The 24,757-nt window shown below is 41.2% G+C and overlaps 1 protein-coding gene across 1 annotated transcript in view; it reads right to left on the bottom strand.

Moving 5' to 3' along the window:
* Positions 1–24,757, bottom strand: part of LOC116067482 (germ cell-specific gene 1-like protein) — a 54,363-nt gene that overhangs the window by 14,932 nt on the left and 14,674 nt on the right. The window lies entirely within an intron of this gene.

Below are 24,757 nucleotides of genomic sequence, written 5' to 3'. Positions count from 1 at the left end.
CGACCAGCGTAGTAACACTGCTTTTGCCAGAAAGCTTCGCTGCCGACCTCGACCTGCAGTCGGAGCTCCAGCGGGACACGGAGAGCCCCACATCCGGTAGCAGCGGCCCATCCCCCGGCCATGACCAGAGCTTGCTTTGCTGATGTTGTGCATCCCTGCTAAGAATTGCACCCGCTTGGGCAGAAACAATAATTTCTGCAGAATTCATTGCTGCCGAAAATTGCATCTAGGTAGCAAGGAAATGCTACTACAGAGTCTGATAAAACATTGATGTCTCTAAACCTTCTAAAATCCTAATGATTATTGATGAACATGACAAAGATATTTACTATTGCCTAGTTTTTAAACAGTACTTTGCCTTATAAAATCATTATTTTCCCTAGTGGATGCAATTCTCGGCAGGGATGCGAAACTTGGCACCTGTTACCCACTGATGACGGTCCGTCTGCGGCTGCAGGCCGTGGAGCTCACCGCCAGTGTTTTAGTTTGACTGTTAAAAATGTTTAGACAATTAAAAGGTATTTATTTAGAAGCGGGCTGGCTGCTAGTTAGCTAACGCTAGCATGCTATTCCACCAAGTTTCCATGCTACATAAATAAGCCAGACAGAGTTGTCCCTCATCTGGCGATAGAAACCCTGCTTTTCCCGTTAGCTCAGAGCTCCACAGCCTAAGTCCACAGGTACAAATTAGTTTTGCACCAAATGTATCGTCAAGAGTGTTGTGAAAGTCGAGGTGCGCAGATTCGCCACTTTGTGATGCGAGAGAGCACATATGTGAAGTTGCAGTGACAGATTCGAGAGGTTGTAATCACTGAGTTGTGGTTGTGATGGAAAATGAACCAGAGTAAAAAAAAAAAAGTATACGAGTAAATGTTGCATTATAAGTTTGCAGCTGTCATTGTGTTCATGTAAATATCAATCTACACATTTGTGAATATTTTTTCTGTAACTTCACATTCAGAATACAGGTGTGTGAACATTTTCTACAAGTGCAAATTTCAACTTACAAGTTCAGATTTTTTTTACAAGCTCTCATGTTTTTTTTCTTTGTATGACTTCAAATTCAGATCACATGTGTGTGAATATTTTTTACAAGTGCAAATTTTATTTTTACAAGTGCAAATTTTAACATACAAGTTCAGATTTTTTGTTCTGCAAGTTCTCACATTGTATTCTACAAGCTCTCCCTTTTTGCACCATATTTACCTTCATATTACTTGAGTCTAAACACAGTGACTTGGAACTTGTTCAAGACGGTGAAGGACAAGACTTGACTTGCACGTGTGACTTAAGACCGTTACAGACACGGGGCGTGACAAATAAGCAACGCAAATATGCATATTTACAGTGATGTGAATTTGCGAATCATGTTTTCAATAAAAGTTTCGGATATTCGCACCAGCTCATCTACCATGTCGGTAGGACAGATGCTGAAGAGAGAGAAAAAGTGACGGAAGATGTGGTGTTTGAGCACAAATAAATGCTGCAGCTCCTCAAAAGCACCAGAGGTGTCCTGTCTTGTTTCCAGGCTGCTGAGTGGAGGGATGGGGGTTAGCTCCGGATACTCCAGCCCTGTCTCCCCCCTAAGCAGGAAAAGCTGTAACACTAAGCTACTGTAAGCTATTTATTGAGTTTCCTCTAACTCTAATTGAGTATACAGTTAATACTCAACTTAATTCCCTCAGCAAAACAGTGTAGCATATGTCTAGGGCTTATTGTGAAAGGTAAAAATGGAAAGAATGTTTCTGGCATATGCTGCTTTTGTAAAGGTTGAAAGGATTAATAAAGTTTGCCAACTGTACAGTCTGTAGTTCGGACAGCAGGCTCCGTGTTGTTGTGTGGTGATCCTCATAAGTAAACACTACTTGTGGCTAAAACAACAGTTTGAAAAAAAATATATTGACATGCGAAATAATCGCACAGAAAAACGTCCCTGGTGTGCAAAGGCCTTTACTCTCACCTCTGATATTTGTGAGTAAGAGCTACTCTCTCGCAAAGCCACAAACCAGAGATGTAAGACTCAAACTATGATGTCATCAGGTTACTAAGCTGCTTTATAGACAATAAATGTGAAACTAATTTTGTAGAATAAAAAAAACCCAAATGAGGTTTATTCTATGTCAGCGTTTCATTTCTGAAACACAAAATCTACCTGTTACCTCCTAACATCCCCCTGTGTTCTCAGTGTCATCTTTAAAATCTTTTTCAATTCATTGTTTTTGGAAAAGCTCCAGACATTATATCAGATGACATCACAAATTTGAGATCTTGGATTTTGGAGAGTTGTTCATGTTCACTAACATTTTGAACACACATGTATGAATTCCCAAATTGCCCATAGTTCCCCTTTTGCTATAATGCAATGTACCAGACAGTTTTTGCTGCCATAAGTTTATTCATATGTGAACTTTAAGGATAGCACTGTTTAAATAGTGCATTTATTTGTAAAGGAAGCAGTAAATGGTCATTTTATGATACTTTCTGGTTATGATACATTTTAAAATCTCATACATCTCAAAAAGGGATCTGCAGTGAATGGATTGGACAATGCTGTAAAATGTCAGCAGAAAAATGTACAGTATATATTTATTGAGTGTAAAAGTAGTTGATGCAAATGCACTTTTACATAGCCTTTTTGAATGAAGAATGTACATATAACTGAGAGTTGCTTGTTATTACTGTCAAATAATGTTTATATAAAGTAAACCCCCTACTTCAATGAGGAAAAGTCTATAGATATACCAGATAGTTGCTTTTAAATTACTATAAAACTATGTTTATATAAAGTAAACACCATACAATAATGAGGTAAAGTATGTATATATATTGGATAGTTGCTTTTAATTACTATAAAGAACAGTTTATATAAAGTAAACCCCCATACAATAATGGTAAAACTATGTGTATATATTGGATAGTTGCTTTTTATAACTATAAAACAATGTTTATATAAAGGAAACCTCATATATTAATGGTAATGTATGTAAATATATTGGATATTTGCTTCTAAATTACTATGAAACAATGTTTATTTAAAGTAAACAACATACATTAATGGTAAAAGTATGCAGATATATTGGAGAGTTGCTTGTAAATACTCTCAAATATTGTTTATATAAAGTAATGACTATTATCATAATGTTTCTGCAAGGTATTATCCCATTATCTTCTTTTTTTGTACAGTACAAAAACAGTATTAAACAGGAAACTGTAAATAGATTGGATAATCATAAAATAAACACCTAAAGGAGGGTATCTGAAAGTCATTTGACATAATTTTTGTGTGTTTTACATCCAGAAATCTGTACTTTAACAGGGAGTTCTTGCGGATGGATTGGATAATCCTGTGAATTTACCAAAGAATACCGTATGAAAACAGTAGTTTTCATTTAAATTATGTAATTTTAAGGTATTTCTGCAATATTTCTTAGTTTTGATAAAGATTTATACATTTGTTTAACATTCTAGAAATGTTTTATAACAAGATTTTTTTATTCTACAATAGTTAGACTGTAAAAATACAGAAAATGTTTACAGGAAATATCTGTATTAAAAAATATATATTTTCTGTAAAATAATGTAAGGTTTTTTACTGTCATTTGACGGTAAGTGTTTTCCGATTTCTTCTTTTTTTTTTTTTTTACAGCGTAGGCTTGTATGGCTAAAATCATTTATTTAAGAATAAAAATTGTTAATTTAAGAGTTTAAACGGTTTTCAATTAATTGCAACATGCTCACTAACTTTACGGAGCCCCAGACATGAAAATAATAAAATAATTTGTGGCCACAATATGCTAATTTGTGGCCACGATAGAGATTATAGATTTCATTGTTGACCAACTGAAAGCCGCTGGAAAGGATCACAGTTACCGGTGGATGTATACAAAGTGTATACAACAAGGCATCTCTATAAGAAAAGAAGACGTCAGGATCCTCCTACTGGACCCCATCAGCTCCCAAGCTCGCCAGACCAGACGTCTCAGAAGGAGGCAGTATTTTGCTCAAGGACCTAACTTTGTGTGGCACATAGACTCATACGACAAATTGAAGCCATACGGAATATGCATTAATGGCTGCATCGATGGCTTCTCGCGCAATATAATTTGGCTGCGGGCCGCCTTCACGAACAGCGACCCGAAAGTTATTGGGGGCTACTTTGTGGAAGCAGTGGAGCACTGTGGGGGCTGCCCAAGGCTTGTACGAACCGACTTGGGCACAGAGAACGTGGTGGTTAGAGACATTCAGCGGTATCTACGGAGAGATGATGTAGATGAGCAGCGGAGAGAAGTTACATCACAGGGCCAAGTACCGCAAACCAGAGAATTGAGAGCTGGTGGGGAGTGATGAGAAAAGAAGGAATCGAACAATGGATCACGCTTCAAGGAGAACTGAAGGATGAGGGTTTTTTCTCTGGGGATGTTGTGGACAAAGCTTTAACACAGTACTGCTTCATGCCAGTCATTCAGATAAATATATTATAATGACAGTATGCGTCAGAACCTCTGCCATCAACTTGCATTACCTTCATGTAAGCTTAGAAATGTAGGCCAGTTGCATTTATGTTTATCTGTGATGTAGGCCTACTGGTTCTTTAGACTGTTGTGAAACAAGACATATAGGCTAACAATACGATTTTCTTTTGTAAGGAAGTGTTCTATATTGGCCAGCAGATGGGGCCCTTGTTTTATTTTGAGTGCTCCTTTTCTGTTTGGCTTGCCGTAACATGGAGCCTTTTTGACCCTCCGTGGCCACCGGAGGTCATATTCTCTTTTGTTTTCCGAAAGGTAAGCTGAGTATCAGAGCACTGTAACACTGAAACATTGATTTAAATTATAAATAGGTTGGTTGGTGCAACAATTTTGTATATTACACCTGTTTGAAGTTTCATTGTGTAGATGGTTGAGCAGAATATGTGGACAGCGTGAGTCAATGTTTAAGAAATCCACAGCTAATGCTAGTTGCTAGCTAAGTGTGTGTGTGTGTGTGTGTGTGGCAAGCTAGCTTAATCCAGCATTTCTGTTATTCATGTTAAACAGGCACATGGAGCTAGCTAAGTAACTAGCACTTACTGTCAAGAGGGGCAGCTAAGGTTTATTTTGTACTGTATGTGATTTATGAGCCAGATTGTTCTTCTAAACTGGTTGTTCGAGATAGTCTCTTTTGTTTTCCGAAAGGCTCAATAAATGAGAGGAGTTTTGCTTGTCTCAACCACCATTTGGACTCCTGTTTTCCTGTCCCTGCCACGTGCCCTGGTATATCCAACATCCTAAATAAACACAACGCAGAGTCAGACTTTGCGGCCTGACGGATAGGGTTACACTATTATTTGCTTACAAAAACTATACTTTTTCTTACTCAGGAGCCCTGCTTTGTGGGCATTTCACTTAATCCATGTTTAAATTGCGTACTAATTTGTAGGCCTACTAATACCCTAATCGTTATTAGGAGGTATTAAATGATATACGGGATGTTTGGAATGCTCACCGTATACGGCCCTCCAAGAACATTAACGTGCCCAGTGGGATACCTGATGTCATGTGCATGGCCCCTCACCTTTGGGGGACAGAAGACTTTCTTGTTCCACTTACTGAAGATTTGACCACATGTAACATACACATGTAGACAGCTGCACATTTTTAAGTTCAGTCCCATGTGATGCAGACGTGTTTGATTTGTGCACAATAACAACACAATCAGGGGAGGAATCAGGCTTGGAGTACCCATCTACCATGTCCCAGTCACTTGATTTATATGTTCAGCTGAGGGACTCGATTTGTCCACAGTTATTTGAGCTGGCAGTTTAGATAAACAGAAATATCTGTAATAATATCTTTGTTGGAAACAAAATAATCAGAAAAGACCTTATACCATACTGTTTTAGAAATCTGTCAATAGTTGAACTCATCCTGATAGCTATTGTTAGCTAGAATTATAATCCTTCATGCTGATCCATATTGATATTATCTTGTCAAACTGTAAACACCACAACTGCTACAATACTTATGTTCATATATTTTAAAGCTATGTTTGTTATGTGTTTTTGGTATTCTGCTTTAGAGTTAAGTAAAAAAAAAAAAATCAGCATAAACAGACTTCTTACCGGCATCAGCTAGTTTGTGATTAAAACAAATGCAAATGGTAACAGAAAAAAATGGATCCATCTCTAACAAGGACAGTAGCACCCTGGACAGCAACCACACAGACTGGTAATGACAACACAAATCTATTGTTATGGTCAATTAAACAAAAAGACCTATGCATTATGATGTTCTTCCTCCGCAGCGCTGTGAAAGTAGGTCTGGCAATGCAAGACTAATGTTTAAATAATGGTGGACAAGAATAAAACTGAATAATTAAACCAAAAGAATCCCACATTGGATAAATTGTGTCCTCCATAACAAATCACAGCATGTTTAAAGCAATGTCGTAAGAAAAGTGTGAAGATGTATAGAATGTAACAAAAATGACATCAAACTTTTGTACAAACTTGAAAAGTTTATTGACCTTTTTTAAAATACACTATAACTGAAAGCAACACATGTATTTTGTATGTACACTAACAAGAATAATAACAGGATAGGAACTGTGTTCCAAGCCTTCTGTTAGCCAGGTTCATAGTTACAAAATAATGTTACTTGAAATAAAGTGTAAACAACTTGTGTAAACAACTCACTCAGTTTTAAAGACCTTAAAACGATCAGTCAAGGCTCACATTCTTGTTTCTGATGGGGTTGCTACAAACAACATTGTATAACACAAAAGGGATAATTTGTTTTTTTAAGTGGGGTAGTATGAGGTACATTCTCAGTATATTACCTGCAGTAGACAGTGGTCAGTAAGCTCCCAGTTTTTAAAAGCAGAGTGATACCCTGCTAAGAACACACACACAGCAACAAAAACTGTATTTTTGCCACCTAAAAGAAGTCCCACTTCCAAAACAGTTTAACTGTATGCTTTACTTGGAATATTGTCATTGCTTTACCTAGACTTAAACATCTGTTTCCTTTTGCACTAACTGGAGTAATAGTATGCAGCAGGTACAAATGAGCTTACACAATACAGGAGCTTTACTGTTAAAAGAAACATTTGTTTTATGACCAGGTGAAGCTGGAAGATATTCCAAATATAGCGTACAGATGATTTTTTAAAAGTGGGGGTTCTTTTAGGTGGCTTAAATATGTTTTTTGTTGCTGTGTTGTGGTTTCTGTCCATAGCAGTGTTCTGCTCTGTTTCTGTTCCTGCACTATGCTCTGCATCTACAAACTGTGAGAGTGCTGAACACTGTCTACTGCAGGTAAACACTGACAAGAGATAAATACTTTATATAACTATGAATTATCCCTTTAACCATTTGAATGTGAAAGAACACAGCAACTACTTTCAGAGCAGATTAAATAAAATATATAAATATATATTATACACATAAAAGGCTCACAGAACTACAGAGCTAAAATAACAACACCATCCAGTCCAGCAAGGAGCTGTCACATCCTTTGTGTTATTGTTTGAATTATTACCTACACCACATCCATTACCCACATTGAGCTTGTGAGAATATTGTTAAATTCACTACGGAAATCTGGATAGCTGTGGTAACCAGTGGACAGCTTTAATACACATCCACATGTGTGGGACTGTGGTCTGCAGAGGAAATCGGTGGTTTCCATGAACTCAATCAGTATGGCCTTATCCAGGAGATCGGATCCTGTACAGAACCAAAGGAAGAGCTAAAGAGTGTTGCAATCAATTTCCCCGATGTACCTTTTCAGATACTGAGAAACTGTTGATTGGGCTGTTGTCATCTCCTCTGGGAAGTTTAGAAGCTGCTTCACTGTTTCTGCAATTGTTTTTTTGTGCAATGTAATGATGCAGACCCTCTGGTGGCAGTAAACTAGCTATAGAGCCCACAACAGGACGCCAACACTTAATGACATACATTGGGGCCTGGATGATTACTTTGTGTCCTATCTGTGCTAAAACAGGGAGCAGTGTGTCCTTGTTAGGGACTTGCTTGCATTCATATGCATCGAGTACATCGAGAAGTTCATCTGTGTCCACTGAATGAAAGTCCTCCAAAGCCTTCAAAAGGACAGCTCTTTCCTTTTGTGATATGTACAGCAAAAGGGAATCCTTGAAACTACTGGTTGTCGAGCTATACAATACCTCTTCCAGAAATGGTACTGCAAGTTTCACTGGGAAGTAACCAGCTTGTTTCCACCCTAGTACAAACTCTAGCTACAGCCTGCCATTCTTCACACTGAAAGTCATGTCTGATGAAGGGGACTTTAACCTCAACCCCCAGTGTGCTGCTGTCATAGAAATCCATCCAAAATTCCTTCACCCTGTTCAAGCTCTCCATTTGGTAAAGGCATTTTGATGTTGACCTCAGTTGTAAGAATGTTTGGGTCCTTTAAGGCACTGATCAAGTCATTTATTTCATTGACATTTGGTGACTCTGAATTTCTGTTTTCCACCAACAGATCTTCAACAGCCTGTTTCTGTTCATCTTCAGTGAGATCTATCACTGGGGGCTGGGTTATTGCGAGATCATCCTCCTCTCCTACTGCGGGCTGCTGTCCTGTTTTCTTTTTGGTGCACAAATAAAGTCTGAGAATTTTGACCTTGCTTTGGTTATACAACTCTTCTACTCTATTGGACATCTTAACATGTATCTGGGAGCTCTCAATATGAGTTGAATAGTGGGAAAGAGTTTTATTTTTTTTGAAAAGGCCATTTCCTCCACCGCTTACAGACTTCACCTGTTTGTACCTTTGCTCTTTCACATCCAAATCCATCCAGCCAACCTCAATCCGCCTCACTTTCCGTTTGGCATTTGCATTTCCTGCCCACTTAGATGATTTCTTTTGTGGAGCTCTAGGTGTCCCCTCAGTTCCGGAGAGTCTTTGACGTAGCCTTGATAGGATGGTTTCTTTCCTGGATGGTGCTTGTTGTCTTAGTGCTGCTTGTCTGCAAAAGGCCACAGTGGAGACTCTATCCCCGGCTTTAGGGATGTACTTGGCCAGGTCACTGTCTGTCATTAGTGGAATGACAGTTTCATCAATCTGAAAAAATATAAGATACTCTAAATCAATAAAGGAATGAATGCCATACACATTAGAATATAATGTCAATGTATATTTAAGGAATTTAGGATATAGCTTCAGTAAAGGGTGTAGATATTATTTTTCTTGTATAATGTAATTTTGCTAGATATTTTTTGCAATTTGAGATGAAAGATCATTATTTTAAATTATTGCATAAACACACTTGATTTTATAACACGTGCATTTGATTTCATTACATAAAACATGTCACATTTCTAAGAGTGTGTACACTTTTGCTGCCAAATGAATGTTTTAAAAAACTGAACGCGGGCCCAATTTGCATTGCACATTCAGTGTGCCTGTTCTGGTGTGACCATGTTCTTAACATACATACTTGACAAAATGATACACAGCAACTGCAGTGGCTTAAATTTTCATCTTGAAGTTTATGGATCACATCCCGTTCAATTTGGCGCACCTTCAAAAATTCTCACAGCCAAGCATCCATGCCTTCACCTGTTAACCACAGGAAATAAAAAATAATAGTACCATATACTGTACTTATTAGAGGCGCACTAAGCTAACTAATAGCACTACTAATTGGAAAATTATTTTCACAATACCCTATAGTGAAAATTCAAACAAAGTTTTGGACAAATATGTTGTTCAATCTTTGAGAAGAAGCATAACGCAAACTTATAAATGAGGTATAACAGAAACCACTCAATATTACTCCATTGCCTATCTTTTTTTAGTCTTTTTATTTATTCTTTTTGGGAGATTTGGTTCTCCTGCTCCATAGGTTTACCCTGCCAGGCTTTATTAACATTATTCCTGCTACAGTAATGTGACACATTAAACAATTCAAACAATTTCGAAGTTTATTATTTACACAATTTAGCACACTCTGTAGTGTGCTGCGGCTCCTAGACACAAACAAGCATGGCTTTACGGCCCCATACTAACAAAATGTTTAAGCTAGTAACGGAATAAAGTTCGAAAGTGCAGCGAGACGTCAACAGGCATTAAGGCTGCCCGTTGAAACAAAATATAAAATATAAATAACCGCATGATTAAATGCTGTGCAACAACATATTGATGATAACAGAATAAGAAAAGACACTCACCTTACGCACGTGTAAATCTTCCTGCTTCTGTGTGTCCAGGTAATTCATGGGCATGATATTAAAACAAACGCACAAATTAGTATTTCGTGCGCACGTTATACCTATTTTGTGGCCACAATATGGTATAATGTGCGCACAAATTAGTATGTTGTGGCCACGAATTAGTATGTTGTGGCCACAAATTAGTATTTCGTGCGCACATTATACCTATATTGTGGCCACAATTTATTTATTTTTCCCACATGTCATGTCTGGGGCTCCGTACTAATTTAACCCCTAACTCCTTTTAGAAAATAATTTGCGATGTAATATCTCTAAAAATTCTTAAAAAATGTAAAGATTTTAGCCATACAAGCCTATAGTTGGCAGATTTGTGCGTCTTATTGTTGTAATCCCTGATGTTAATGTATATTGTTTGTTTGATGAAACCTGCGATGCCTTTGCATTAAAAACATTTTTAAAAAATTTGCAAATTCATAACAGTACAAAAAAGGACAAGCATAACATAAAAACATATGCCAGGTGAAAACATAGCTCAACAATGAAGCCACCCACATGTAATACTGAAAATAATACAAATTTACAATTATACAATATGAGACCACAGACGAATACAATAAAAAAGGTTTTCATGCCTCTCATTAGAAGAGGATCTGATATTAATAAGAGGAGGTTAGCATTCGGGGATGGGAGGTAAACGTGCTCTGGTCAGGGTTCCCGCGGGTCCTTAAAAAGTCTTCAAATGTCTGAAATTAAATTTTGTGAAATTAAGGTCATAAAATGTCTTAAATTTACTTTCTGTAGGTATTAAATTTGCTGTTTTTAAGATGATGGGTCAATTTGTTGCTGATGGTCACGATGGTCTACCGTAAATCACTGTTTATGTTTTTTTGGGTTACCTCACCTTCGTAGCCATTTGTAGTCTTTTAGAGATGAGGCCTTGCAGCATTTTCAGGAGTTTTATGTTACGTTAGCTAGCTAGTGAGGTAGCTAGGTTTCAGGGGTGGTTGGAGTCGGCAGGAAACAACAATGTGTAATTTATGCTGTAAGACGTAGGGACCATGGGAGTGTTAGCCCTTGAATCCCAAATTAGCTTGCTAAAACAAATGGTACACAGCGGCCTGCATTGTTTCAACAAAGCAGAACAAACATTTCAGACTCCCTAGCTACTTCTCATCTGGCTGCTTCGAGTGGTTTTGTATCGTTGCCAGAAACTCAAAGGGCAGAGGTGATGTGGTTTCTTCAAACTGTAAGCCAACACGATTATACAACATTTAACGTTACTAACAAAATAAATGTTAGCTTTGTAGAGATGGTGGGATTTCCCAAACCGAATAAATAACGCACATATTTACACAAAACTGCTTTGCTACCCCATTGTGGTGTAACTAAGATATCTGCAGAATGTTTTTTTCCATGGATGAATTTAGCTCCTGTACGTCCATGAAATTCACATGTAGAAGCTATTTTTAACACAGTGCCCTGTCAGCGGCACAGCTGATGTGATCCAAACAATTCCATTAACAGCGTGAGTCGTTTAAAACAAATCACTTTATATAAATATGTTGGAGAGTTTCTGTGTGTTCCACTGTGGTTCCTGATTATTTTGAATACAAATGTTCAAAAATAGTTTTTGATTCAATTCTGTGATGTTGACATGGAAATGGCGGAGTAATATTTTAAGTGATGAGCCTGGTGTGCTGAAATTGCTCTGGGTGTGTTGTCATCACGGATGTATTGGCTGTCATGCTGATTTGAGCACATTCTACATGGGTTATGGGGTTACATGTTTAGTTGACCATTCAGATTGCCTTTTCGAATCTACTTGTATAATTTTTGTTTTTGAAGATGCACAATGTACATGACCCCGGCGCATCACAACCATGCTACTCAGTACCTGCTCATTATGGGGGAGGAGGGCAGGCGAGTTATCAGAAGTGAGTGACAAGGATTGTAATTCATATCTGGTTCATAAACTACCTATGTTAAAAAAGACAAAAGCCCTCAGGAGCCCAGAGACGAAAAGAAGAAAAGAAAAGAAGGAAAAACGTGAAAAAGACAGAGGTAAGGTGCTGAATCAATTAATCATCTGTTGCAGTTATCTGCTATCTTGTTATGGATGGGTGATAGTCGTGTCTGTACAAGTTTCTACTTGCAGAATGAATGCTCCGTGACACGTTCATTCAACTCGAGAGGCTTCTCATTTATTTGTCTCCTGACGTGAACAGCATTACATCCTAGGACATTTTTCTCGACTGCCTTAAGCAATATGTATCATGCCCCCTGTGGCAGCCTCATCACTATGCGAGTAACCATACGCCATTAACTAGATCCAGCATGTTAACAGTTACATGACAGTGTTTCCCACAGATTTGAAAGCAATTTGTGGCGGGGGCCCCCGAGTCAATCAAGTATCAAAAACTAAGGAGGACACGCTGTTGGATTCTGTCCTCCTCTCCTACTTCAATGCCTAACGAATCTCTCTCTCTTTCTCTCTCCCTGACCCTGTCTTTCACTGGTTGAAGCCTGAAAATATTGTAAACAAATTAATAACATAACTAATTACACTGGTCGGACTGTTCAGCTCTGTTTCAGACTGATACCTCCGGTTCAGGTTGGTTCTTATCCTCAACACGTTCCTTTTTCAGTCGCGGAAAATACTTTTCAATACTCATCTGGATTGAAGCAGCAAGAGTAAAAAAAGACATAACATTATTTATATTACATTTATTTGATTCACAGCTGTTATATAGTGTTTTGACCTCGACAACCCAACTGCATTTTACCGCAAACTTGCGACTAGTTAACTTTCTAAAGCAGGCGCAATCGCTTGTTTGCTAAGAGTCGGGTCAGTAATTGTGAATGTGTGATTGTGTAAAGGTGTTCACGAGATAGATATCAACCTTTCAACTTGTGAATTTCGCCAGCCGTCTTCTCTCCTTTACGGAGACAGACGCTGTGTGCACGGTGGGCTCGATGGTGTTTTTTTTTTTTTTTTTTTTTTTTAACTTTGTTTATTGAGCTTTTTTCACAATAGAAGAAATATACACAGAAACACTCAGAACAGAAATAGATAAATAAATAATAATAATAATAAAAATAAATAAATGAGTAAATCTAAGACAATGCATGTCAAATTTGAGAGAATCTTACAAAAAAAGAAAAACAACAAAAAAAAAAAAGAAATTTGAAAAGTACAGTACATACAGAGTAAAATCCAAGCGGGTTATCACCTAAATAAAGTGAAGTCAGCGGTTGTCCTAATTAGATTGTTTCATACAGCTCTGATTTCTCTTCCACATATCTCAAAAAAGGTTGCCAGATTGCAACGTACAGAAAGCCAGAAAGTCACACTGAGAGTTGTTCAAACTGTAGACAACAGAAGGTACTCCAAAAAGGGCTATGACGGGACAGGGGGCTATAGACACCTCTAGGACCTCCGAAAATGTTTTAAACATCAAAGTCCAGTAAGTCGACAGCTTGGAGCAGCTCCAAAATGTGTGTAAATATGAGGATGGGGTAATTTTACAACGATTGCACGCTGGATCTATGTCTGGGAATCTCTCTGATAACTTCTCTTTGGTCCAGTGAGCCCGATGCAATATTTTACACTGTAGTAGTCCGTGCCTTGCACAGAAAGAGGAGGTGTGGACTCTTTTTAGTATTGCATCCCAAGTTTCATCATGTATAATCTCACCTTCATCCTGCTCCCATCTATGTCTAATAGTGGCAAGAGACAGGTTTTTTTGGGATGAAAGTGCACTATATAGGTTAGATATTATACCTTTAAACGACTGGACAGGCGCCAGAATATCAGAGCTTGGGGGAATTTCTGGAAAGTGAGGCAGCTGTTTGCGCATAAAATCACGCAACTGTAAGTATCGAAAGAAGTGTGTATGTGGGATAAGAAATTTAGTGCGCAGTTGCTGAAAAGAGGCAAAGAAACCATCTATAAAAAGGTCATGCTGGGTGCGCAGTCCCCTGTTTTGCCACTGCAGAAACACATTGTCCTGAAGGGAGGGAGGAAACATGTGATTTGCATGGATCGGGGATTTCAATGAGAAACTATGCCATCCATAGTGCCGACGGACCTGCTTCCATATTTTAAGTGTTGTTCTGACCAAAATATTTCTTGTATACGGGGTGGTGTCTGAGGCTAGAGGTGCATAGATTAATGCTGACAATGTGGACGGGACACAGGATCTAGCTTCAAGAGCGCACCATGAGGGAGCGTCGGCACCTGGATCCTCATATAGCCAATGGAGAATAGGTCGAATATTAGCAGCCCAATAATACAACTGAAAATTGGGCAGAGCCATACCACCTAGCACCTTTGGACGTTGTAAATAGGCTCTGCTCAGTCGCAGACTTTTATTATTCCAGATGAAGCTGGATATAAGTGCGTCTAGGCGTTTAAAGAATGACATGGGGATATACACTGGGAGACATTGAAAAAGATATCCAAATTTGGGCAACACATTCATTTTTATAGCATGTATTCTACCAGCAAGTGACAGATGTAGAGGCATCCAACGTTTAAGATTCTGCTCTACCTTAGTTACTAGTGGGTTGAAATTTTCCTTGAAGAGTCTGCCTATACTGTTTGTAATTTGCACCCCTAAATATGTAAACTGATCATGAGTAACCTTAAAGGGAAATGTGTGAAAAGAATAAGTGCGGGCTAGGGAATTGATAGGAAATACCTCACTTTTCCGAAGGTTTATTTTATACCCTGAGATTTTACAGAAATTCTCAAGGATGGAGAGGACCCTGGGCATAGAGATGTCCGGGTGCGAGACATACAGTATCATATCATCTGCATAGAGTGAGATTCTTTGCTCTAGCCCTTCTCTGAATAGGCCAATCATTATAGTGTCCTGCCTTATTGCGATCGCTAAAGGCTCTATGGCCAATGCAAAAAGTAACGGTGATAGGGGGCAGCCTTGCCTTGTTCCACGAGAAACTGCAAAATGCTCAGAATACATCCCATTGGTACAGACTGATGCTACTGGCATGGTATATAATAGTTTAATCCATTTAATATATTATTTCCCAAAGCCGAATTTATCTAATACATAAAACAATACCCCCACTCCAGCCTATCGAAGGCTTTTTCAGCATCCATGGACATAATAAGCTCTGGGGTGGTAGGATCTGAATCATGATAAATTATATTTAAGAGTCGCCTGATATTAAAAAAAGAAAATCTATTTTTTATAAATCCTGTTTGGTCAGGGGAAATTATCTGGGGTAAAAACCTCTCTAATCTCAGTGCTAACACCTTGGCTAAAATTTTGACATCTACATTCAGTAGTGAGATTGGACGGTAAGATTCACAATGGCTAGGATCCTTATTCTTTTTCAAGATTAAGGATATAGATGCCTCTTTTAATGATTGGGGTAGTACACCTAACTCAAGGGACTCATTGTACATGTTCAGCATGTGAGGGATTAGGTGGGTGGAAAATTTCTTAAAGAACTCAGATAGGAAACCGTCCAGCCCCGGACTCTTGCCACTCTGAAGTGTTTTAATTGCCACATTTAATTCTTCAGCAGTAATTAGGATTTTCTAATATCTCTGCATGACTCTTCACTAATAGTGGGCATGTTCAAATTTTGAAAGAAACTGTCAAATGTGGGACGAAGGAAGAATCATGCTCAGAAGAATAAACTGAACTATAGAAATCCCTGAACATATCATTTATTATTTTATTATCATATGTATAACCCTCATCTGTTTCAATCTTTGTGATAAGTTGCGAGGCAGCTGCTTGTTTAAGTTGATGGGCAAGAATCTTACTGGCTTTGTCGCCAAATTCATAATATGTATGTCGGGATCTCCAGAGCATGTTCTCTGCTACACTGGTTGATAAGGTGTCAAATTTATTTTTCTCAAGCAGAAGCTCCTTCAATAAGTCAGGTGAGGGGAAGCTTGTGTATGCCAGTTCTAATTGTGAAATTCGGGCAGTTATGTCTGACAATTTTTGATTAGCTTGCTTTTTACTATAAGATATATGTGAAATTATCTGGCCTCTCAGGTACGCTTTTAGTGACTCCCACAGAGTCGTACAAGAGATTTCCGGAGAGGAATTAACCTCAACAAAAAATCCTATTTGGTCAGCTACAAAGTGCACAAATTCCTCCTGGGATAATGTAATGGAGCTAAGTCTCCAGCGAGATCTAGGAGTGTTGTGCGCAAACCTAAAAGTGTCTGTAAGGGGGGAGTGGTCTGATATGACTATGGCATTGTATAAACAGGCTTCGGCTGAAGAGAGTAAACGATTATCTACTAAAACAATCAATCTGGGAAAATGTCTGATGTACCTGGGAGAAAAAGGAGTAAGTCCGAGCAGTGGGGTTCATGCTTCGCCATAGATCTGACACGACATAGTCTTTAAGAAAGGAATTAATCACTTGGGCAGATTTAGACTGTTTAGAGGGGTTAGCTGAAGACCTGTCCAATACTGGATCGAGGCAACATTTGAAATCACCACCTAAAATTAAAAAGTGGGAGTCTAAATTGGGTAAACTATATAACAAATTAGAAAAAAATGATCATTGTCCCAATTAGGTCCATATAGGTTAGCTAGTATCACAGGTGCATTAACAATACGACCTGTAACAATTATGTAGCGGCCCTGAGGGTCTGCAATGATGTCTGAAGGGGTAAACTGCAGAGATTTATGGATCAAAATAGCTGTGCCTCTTGACCTGCTATTGAAGAGAGAGTGATATGATTGTGCTACCCAGCGTCTGCGTATCTTCGTGTGATCTGACTTGTTTAGATGCGTTTCCTGCAGATAAGCAACTTTTGCTCCCAAGCTATCAAGGTGAGAGAGAACCTTATTTAGCTTGGTGGGTTTCCCCAGCCCACGGACATTCCAACTGGCAAATGTTATTGATGTTCCTATGGGGCTTTGTAACCATAAAATAGAGCTGTTATATAGTCTTGGTGTCTGCACATAGTGTGACTCCTGCCTGAATACTTTGCGAATTCATCTCAAGAGATGTACTTTGGAATATATCAAACAAAAATGAAGGAAAAATAAACAAAGTCATCAGACAGAGAAAAAGACAAAAAAAAACCCACCCTTACACCTCTCCAACGTAGGTGCATACAAGATCCCATCAGACTTTCTATTAACATAACACTCAAAGGAGTCGCAAGCTAAGGTCTGTTCTACACATTATCTGCAAATCTGTCAAAATTGCCAAGAAAAGAATGTATATACTCAGTAAAAGGAAACCTGTTTTGCTCTCTTATTACTGTAGTCACAGATTCAGCATCTATAGATTGTGAACAACATAACTCTATGTGCAACAGCACTCACATGCAGGTGTATATAATTCAACATTACAGTGCACAGTCAAACATCGTGTGCATAGGCACCAGGTGATATATAGTAGTAGTCCCGTCCTGGTGAATTTGTCAATCACACAGTGCCACATCACGGAACCATATGTGTACATTGCAATGAATGATAATAGCAGGAATAGAAAGGGAGAGGGAAACATACCTGTCTGCTGTCAGCATATCTAAAGGCAGTTGTACAGTTTCATAGCCTGTCCATAACAGTCCTTCAAAAAGTAATGTCCAAAGGAGACGACCAGCACAAAACATCTGTGATGCATGGCTTGTTTTAATTAGCGGCTGTACTTCTTACCCCAGTGAAGAAGATGCAGATGTTTCATTCACTTGGGATGGCATCGTGTGGTTAATGAAGCCCAGTGCCAGGGTGGGATCCTCAAAAGTACGTTCCTTACCCCCCGGGAGAGTGACACGGAGTGTAGCCGGAAATCGTAGCCCGTACTTGGCTCCCTCTATGGATCTCAGTCTCCTTTTCACGTCTCCAAACGCTGCCCTTTTCTTCATCACCGCGGTGGTGTAGTCAGGATAAATATGGAGCATCTTCCCTTTGTACATCAGGGGGCCCTGAGAAGATTTACGCAGTATCTCATCCCTCATAGGCGTGTAGTGCACACGCATGATAAACACACGCGGGGGTTCCCCGGGTTTTGGTTTTGCTCGTAGTGATCTATGAGCTCTGTCCAGCATCGGGGCTTCGCTCGGGTTTAGGACGTCTTTCAAAAGTTGAGACACAAACTGCGTAGGCTGACCATTCTCCAGCCCTTCCTCAACACCAGTAAGCCGCAAATTGTTCCGTCTGGAATGGCCTTCCCGGTCTTCACATTTTGCCTGCAGCTCCCTCACATCACCTTGAAGTTGGGACACAGTGGCACGGAGCTCAGTAGTGCAGTCGCCAGTATAGTCGGCAGCTTTCTCAAGCTCCTTCAGTCGGGTATCATGTGATACTAACGAGGTCCGCAGGCTAGTGATTGCCGCCGATAGCTCGCCCCTCACCGAGTCAATATCCAGTTTGATATCATCCCGCAGTGTCTGAATGGCCACCCCAATCTTTGCACAGACAGAATCCTGGAGCGAGTTGAGCGTGTCAGAGAGCATCTTCGGTGTTAGCGTTGTGCTGCTAGTCGAGGCCTCGGGGGTAGCCGAGCCAGCCGCAGCAGCTGGCGCCGTACCTGACTGAGTACTACGCTGTTGTTCCACCGACTTGTTTCGAGTATTTGAAGCCGCCATTATAGTTTAGTCTAGTATATACTACATTCTAGCTTGTGCAACAGCGCCCCCTGGCTCGATGGTGTTTTAAGCCTCCAACGTCGCCTTACAGGCAGCTAACCCTCACCTTAACACTAACAAAACTTCTTTGACATAACCATTGCCGCGCTGCCTGAAAGGCGACATTGGGGACTAAAAACACCAAACACCGCACGGTGGGAGGAGCTGTGTGTGTGTGTGTGTGTGTGTGTGTGTGTGTGTGTATGTGAGCGAGACACAAGTGACAGAGAGACGGAGGAGAGCAGGGAAAGGAAAAAAATAAAAAATAATAACGAAACGCAATGTGCTGATAGTGTGGCGCACCGCCACACATTAGTCTGTGTGGGAAACACTGCATGACATCTCCCCCCTTTTGAGTTGTAGGCTTATTATCAGTTTTGTCTCTTTTACTTTAGTTTCTCCACATTTTACATTTATGCATACATTCTTCCACGTTTCTTCCCTTTTTTTTCTCTCACCAATACTTAAAGGCGCACTATGAGTTCCTGCATGGTTTCAGCGCGATTTCATTTTTGTCTCAAATCGTAGGCATCTCTCCTTGATCCGCTCACTGCCTGCCCCCTGAATACACTGTGAAAAAGCCCGGTCTTGGGAGACAACACAGGGGGCGTAAACATCAAACAAACACTAGAGGCACAGGCTGTGCACCAAAATACAACAAACCACTCCAGCCAATCACCGACAAGATGGTTGGGGGAGGGGGAGGGGGGAGGGGCGAGACTGCTCATGCACCTCCATAGCTGCTGGAGATTATTCTGCTCCAATAGGCAAGCTATGTGTTAATCACAAAGTCTTTCAGTCTCTCTGGTGGACAGATAATTCTCCCCCGTGAAGACACACAAGCCTGAACAGGGAGCTGTACCACAGGCACTGGTGGAAGAGTCTGTCTAACAGGCGAAGGTGGAGGTGAGGACCGGGAAGGTGGGGAATGTTCAGCCACCTGCATGTCTTTTGTTGTTTTGTTTGTTGGGCGTAAGTGTCGCCTGTTCCTCCGCAGTGTCCCGTGGTCTGTTTGGATCAGGTAGGACCTCGGAGTTGGGTGTGGCATTTGGACTGTTTCTGTTGTCGTCCAACCTGACTCACTGTCAAGTTTGACTGCCACACTGTCCCCTGGATTGAGGTGGAAGTGTTCTGACGCCGTGGCGTTTATTGTAGGCACACCTGTAGCTTCCTTTGGCCTTGACATCAGCTTTACGCACTTTTGTGAGGTCGGGCCATTTTGGAAACAGTACTGTGTTGACTGTGGGCACTGTTGTTTTGATCTGTCAGCCCATCATGAGCTGAGCAGGACTGCAACCCGTGGCATGCAGCGTAGTAGCTCTGTAGCTCATGAGAGCCAGGAACGGGTCAGCCTGCCGAAGAACCCTTTTCGCCGTTTGAACCGCCCTCTCAGCCTCCCCGTTGGACTGAGGGTAGTGGGGGCTGGAGGTAATGTGTAATGTAAAGTCATAAGTCATAGAAAAGTGTTTAAACTCTTTACTTGAAAACTGTCCTCCGTTGTCTGTGTGTAGCTCGTCTGGACACCCCCACCTGGCAAATATGTTTTTAAGCCGTGCACAGGTGGTCTCACTCGTCATGTCAGGCAGATGGGCTATTTCGAGATAGCGAGAGAAATAATCAGTAACGACCAGATAGGTCTACTTGGCGTACTCACATATGTCCACTCCAATCTTTTGCCAGGGCCTTTGTGGTAGCGGTGTTGTTATCAGAGGCTCCTTCCTCTGTGTTGGTCTGACCTCCATACATTCTGGGCATGTTGTTACCAGGTCCTGGATCTCGCTCTCCAGCCCAGGCCACCACACGGTCATGTGCGCCCTCTCGCAACATTTAGTGATGCCCTGGTACCCATCGTGCAGACGGTGCAGTATGTCTCTTCTCATGCTTCTCATGATGTAGTCGCCATAAAGCACAAGACCTTTTGACACAGTCAGTCTATTTCTCCACTGGTGGTATGCTCTTGCTTGAGCTGGAATGTTACTCACCACCTGCAGTTCTCTGTCCATGCTCGTCTCCTGCTTGATCCTTCCCAGCTTCAGCAGTGAAACCAGGCTGCGTGAGCTGCTGCTTCAAATGCTGAGACATCATGTGTTAGTTCACACACTTCACTGTGTATGAGGGGTAGTGGCTGTCTAGATAGTGTGTTGGCTACTGTCAGTGTTTTCCCTGGAACATACTCTGCTGTGGGGTTGTACCTCATCAGACGCATAAGTAGGCGTTGGCACCTATGGGGAATTGCGTCTGAGTCTTTGTTATTACTCAGAGGAACCAATGGTTTGTGGTCTGTGTGCACTGTTAACTCATTTAGGCCATACAGGTAGTGGAAAATCCTTCACAGGCCCAGACTACAGCCAGAGTCTCTTTTTCTATCTGTGTGTAGCGCTTTTCTGTATCAGTCAGTGCTCTAGAACAGAATGCTACTGGTTTCAGTCCCTCAGGTTGTTGTTGCAGTAGCACACTACCCAGCCCATAGCTACTTGAGTCTGCACTCACTATTGTAGGTTTGTGTATATCATAGAACGCAAGAGTTGGTGCAGTGGTGACGAGTTGCTTTACCTTTTTAAAGGCGTCTGTTTGTGCAGCACCCCAGGTCCAGGTTGTGTCGTCTTTTAGCAGGTCGTTGAGGGGTTTTAGTGCATCGGTCAGATTGGGCAGATAGCTCCCCAAATAATGGACCATGCCCAGGAACCTCCTCAGACCTGACACATCCTCTGACGGCTGTAGCTCTGTGATGGCACCTACTTTTGAGGGGTCAGGCTGGACGCCGTCTCTATCGATGAGATGACCCAAGTAGTTTAGCTGCCTTTGATGCAAGTGGCACTTTTTGTAGTTTATCTTTAAGCCTGTGTTGTCCAGGGTCAGAGTGGTTTTGGAGCCTTTCCTCATGCTCCTCCTCATCCTTTCCGTTTTTGAGGATGCCATCCACGTAAACTTCAACTCCTTCCTGGCCTCTAAACAGTGCTGACATTTCTCTCTGTAACGCTGTATCAGCGGGATCTGCCAAAAGCCGCTTTCAGCGTTGAGCAGGCAGAACACACAAGATTCTGCCAACCGTGGCAGTATGTCGTCCACCGTAGGTAGGACAAACCTCTCCCTCTTTACTGCTTTGTTGAGCCGTTTGAGGTCAACACAGATTCTCACATCCTCAGTCTTTTTTGGGACAGGAACCATAGGACCACACAACTCCGTTGGCTCTGTGATTTCCGCGATGACGCCGCATTTCACCATCCTCTTCAGTTCAGCCTCATCTCTTAAACATATTTTTACTGGCTTTATTTTTAAAAGTCTCAAATCCTTACCAAACGTGCTTTGGCTCTCCTGTACTTCATCTACTCTTTTTACCAGTCCCATTGTCACCGCCACATTTCGACCCAACAGGTTGCTGCCGTTGGCCGTTTCAATCACATGGACCTTATACTTGTAGAACTGGCCTTCAGTTCAGTTTACCTCCAGGGCTCCAGTACGTTAGTACTAACGTGTACTAAGCGCCCACTACAGGCGTATTTGTTTCGCAACGTGCACGTAAAAGCATGCCGAGGTATGTACAAACAGGCCGCACTGAGGTAAAAGCCTCCTGGTGAAATGGCAGCAGTAATTCGAGCAAGGTGAAGACATAGGCCATGGAGACGAGCTGAAAAGATTTTTGCCACAAGGATCACACTTTTTCAGTTGAGTGAACACAAAATCATTAAGCGTTACAGATTAAGCAGCCACGCAATATTACAGTTACTGGAAGAAATCAAAGATGACATTGAATCTCTGACTCAGTGTTCATTGCGTGTATTGGCATCAGGATCATTTCATACAGTCATAGCATCAGCAGTGGGAATATCAGAGTCTGCACTCAGCCGTATCATAGCACAAGTACTTAATGCTTTGCTACAGCGCACTAGTCAATACATACATTTCGTCACCACTAATGCCAAAATGACACGCATCAAGCAGGATTTCTTTGACATCGCCAACTTTCCGAACGTCATAGGAACCATTGATTGCACCCACATACCAACTGTCCCCCCGTCACTCCAGGAACACATTTACAGAAACAGAAAACATACATATTCCATGAATGTGCAAGTTGTATGTGACGCAAACATGGTGATAACAAACGTCGTGGCCAATTGGGTCTGTCCATGACAGCTTCATATTCCGCAATAGTGCCATCTACCAAAGATTGCGCAACCGGGCTTTCGGATAGACGTGGCTACTTGGTAAGCATTGTTTATTTTATTTGTTTGCATGGGGACGTTTCACAGTAAACCTAACATTTCCCTTGGATATTTAATCTATTTATCTAGCCATCTATGCAGATAGATGGGATGTTTGATAATGTAGCAATGTAGGCAGCTACATTGCTACATTATCAAACATCCCATGCATTAATACCACACGTTAATTTATCTTCAATATATTTTAATTCTGTTCTATATTTTGCTGCAGGTGATGGTGGGTATGCCCAACAACCATGGCTAATGACCCCATTACACAATCCAACAACAGCAGCTCAGCAAAATTACAACCGGGCACACATTCAGAATCAGAATCAGAATCAGAATCAGAATCAGAAAAAGCTTTATTGCCAAGTACGTTTACACACACAAGGAATTTGTCCTGGTGCTGTAGGTGCATGTCACATTAAAGCAACACGCACAGACACACCGAGTTGCCATATATGCGGCGCCAAAACAACTCTCTCTTAACTCTCGCAGGGAGAATACAGCATCACATGAGGAGAGGAGAGGGAAAAAAAAGCAACTCACAGACTATCCTCATAAAGATAAGAACAGTGTGGGAACAGGAAAAAAAACACCTCAGCACATAGGCACACAAACAGTACATTTGCACTGCTGAACATAACATAACATAACATAACATAACATAAATGTACAGTTGCACATTTGGCTGCGAAGGCGTTGGACCGGGGAGAGGGTAGGTTGGGGGAGTTTGGCCTGCTGAGAAACACACAGCCCGGCAGTCCCACTAGTGACCCAGTCCGCAGAATGTTATAGCGAAAACACAGCACGTTGCCATGGTGACACCCTTGAACAGTCCAGAACCGATACGACAATCAGCAGGCAGTGGGGAAGACGGGGGAGGAACCAAGAGCATCTCGCTTGCAGAGCCCCAACAGGGTGACTGTTTGTTCCAAGATACGGCCTTGGCAAGGCCGTTCAGGATAAGGGAGCCGAAAGATTAAATTTGTTTTGTCTACGCGAATGGCTGCTCTAATTTAAACATTCATTCTATTGTCCAACTACACACTGTTCAACTGGTCAATTTTTCTTTCCAAATCCATGACCTTCCTCATGATGGTATCCAAGCCGCGGGTCATTACCATGTTGGTTTCCATCACGCGATTAATAGTTCCAGTTTGCAAACTGATCGCTTTTCCGACAGCTTCAGTCAGGCCAGGCAGCTTCCTTGGGCTTTGGACAGCTACCAAAGTCTTTCCAATTCTACGATAAACCAGAGCGAAGCATCCTCCAATCAGCAACATTCCAGTTATCAGGGTTCCAAATAGGTAGATATCCTCAACGTCCTCCACGGAAAGAGCAGAGAGACACACGACACGCCATTTCTCCCAGCCGTCCATCGTATACCCCGCAGCAAACGTTCCGTCAGGACATGCTGGCTCACCCGAACCAGTGCTCCTCCTCGAGAATACAGTGTCAATTGCGTTGAGAGACCAGTTAATCAATTCCATGATTTTTAGGTATTTGTAGAGCCTTGCAGGGAGAGTCTCTAAAAAGTTAACAGCAGACAACACAAGACAAGATAGCAAGCAGGGTAGGCCTGGGAGGGAGAGGGAGAAAAAGCGACCGCCTTCGCTGAGAGCTGGAAAGAGAAGGCGAGGGGGGTGATTGAGCGCATATTTGGGGTCTTGAAAAGCTGGATGCGCTGCTTGGACTGTACAGGTGGAACGCTTCTGTACACACCAGAAAAGGTGTGCAAAA

Source organism: Sander lucioperca, chromosome 5, assembly GCF_008315115.2.
Source record: "Sander lucioperca isolate FBNREF2018 chromosome 5, SLUC_FBN_1.2, whole genome shotgun sequence".
In the NCBI taxonomy this organism is placed as follows: Eukaryota; Metazoa; Chordata; class Actinopteri; order Perciformes; family Percidae; genus Sander; species Sander lucioperca.
Note: the sequence above shows the minus strand (reverse complement) of the source record. Positions and strands in the feature narration are given on the sequence as shown.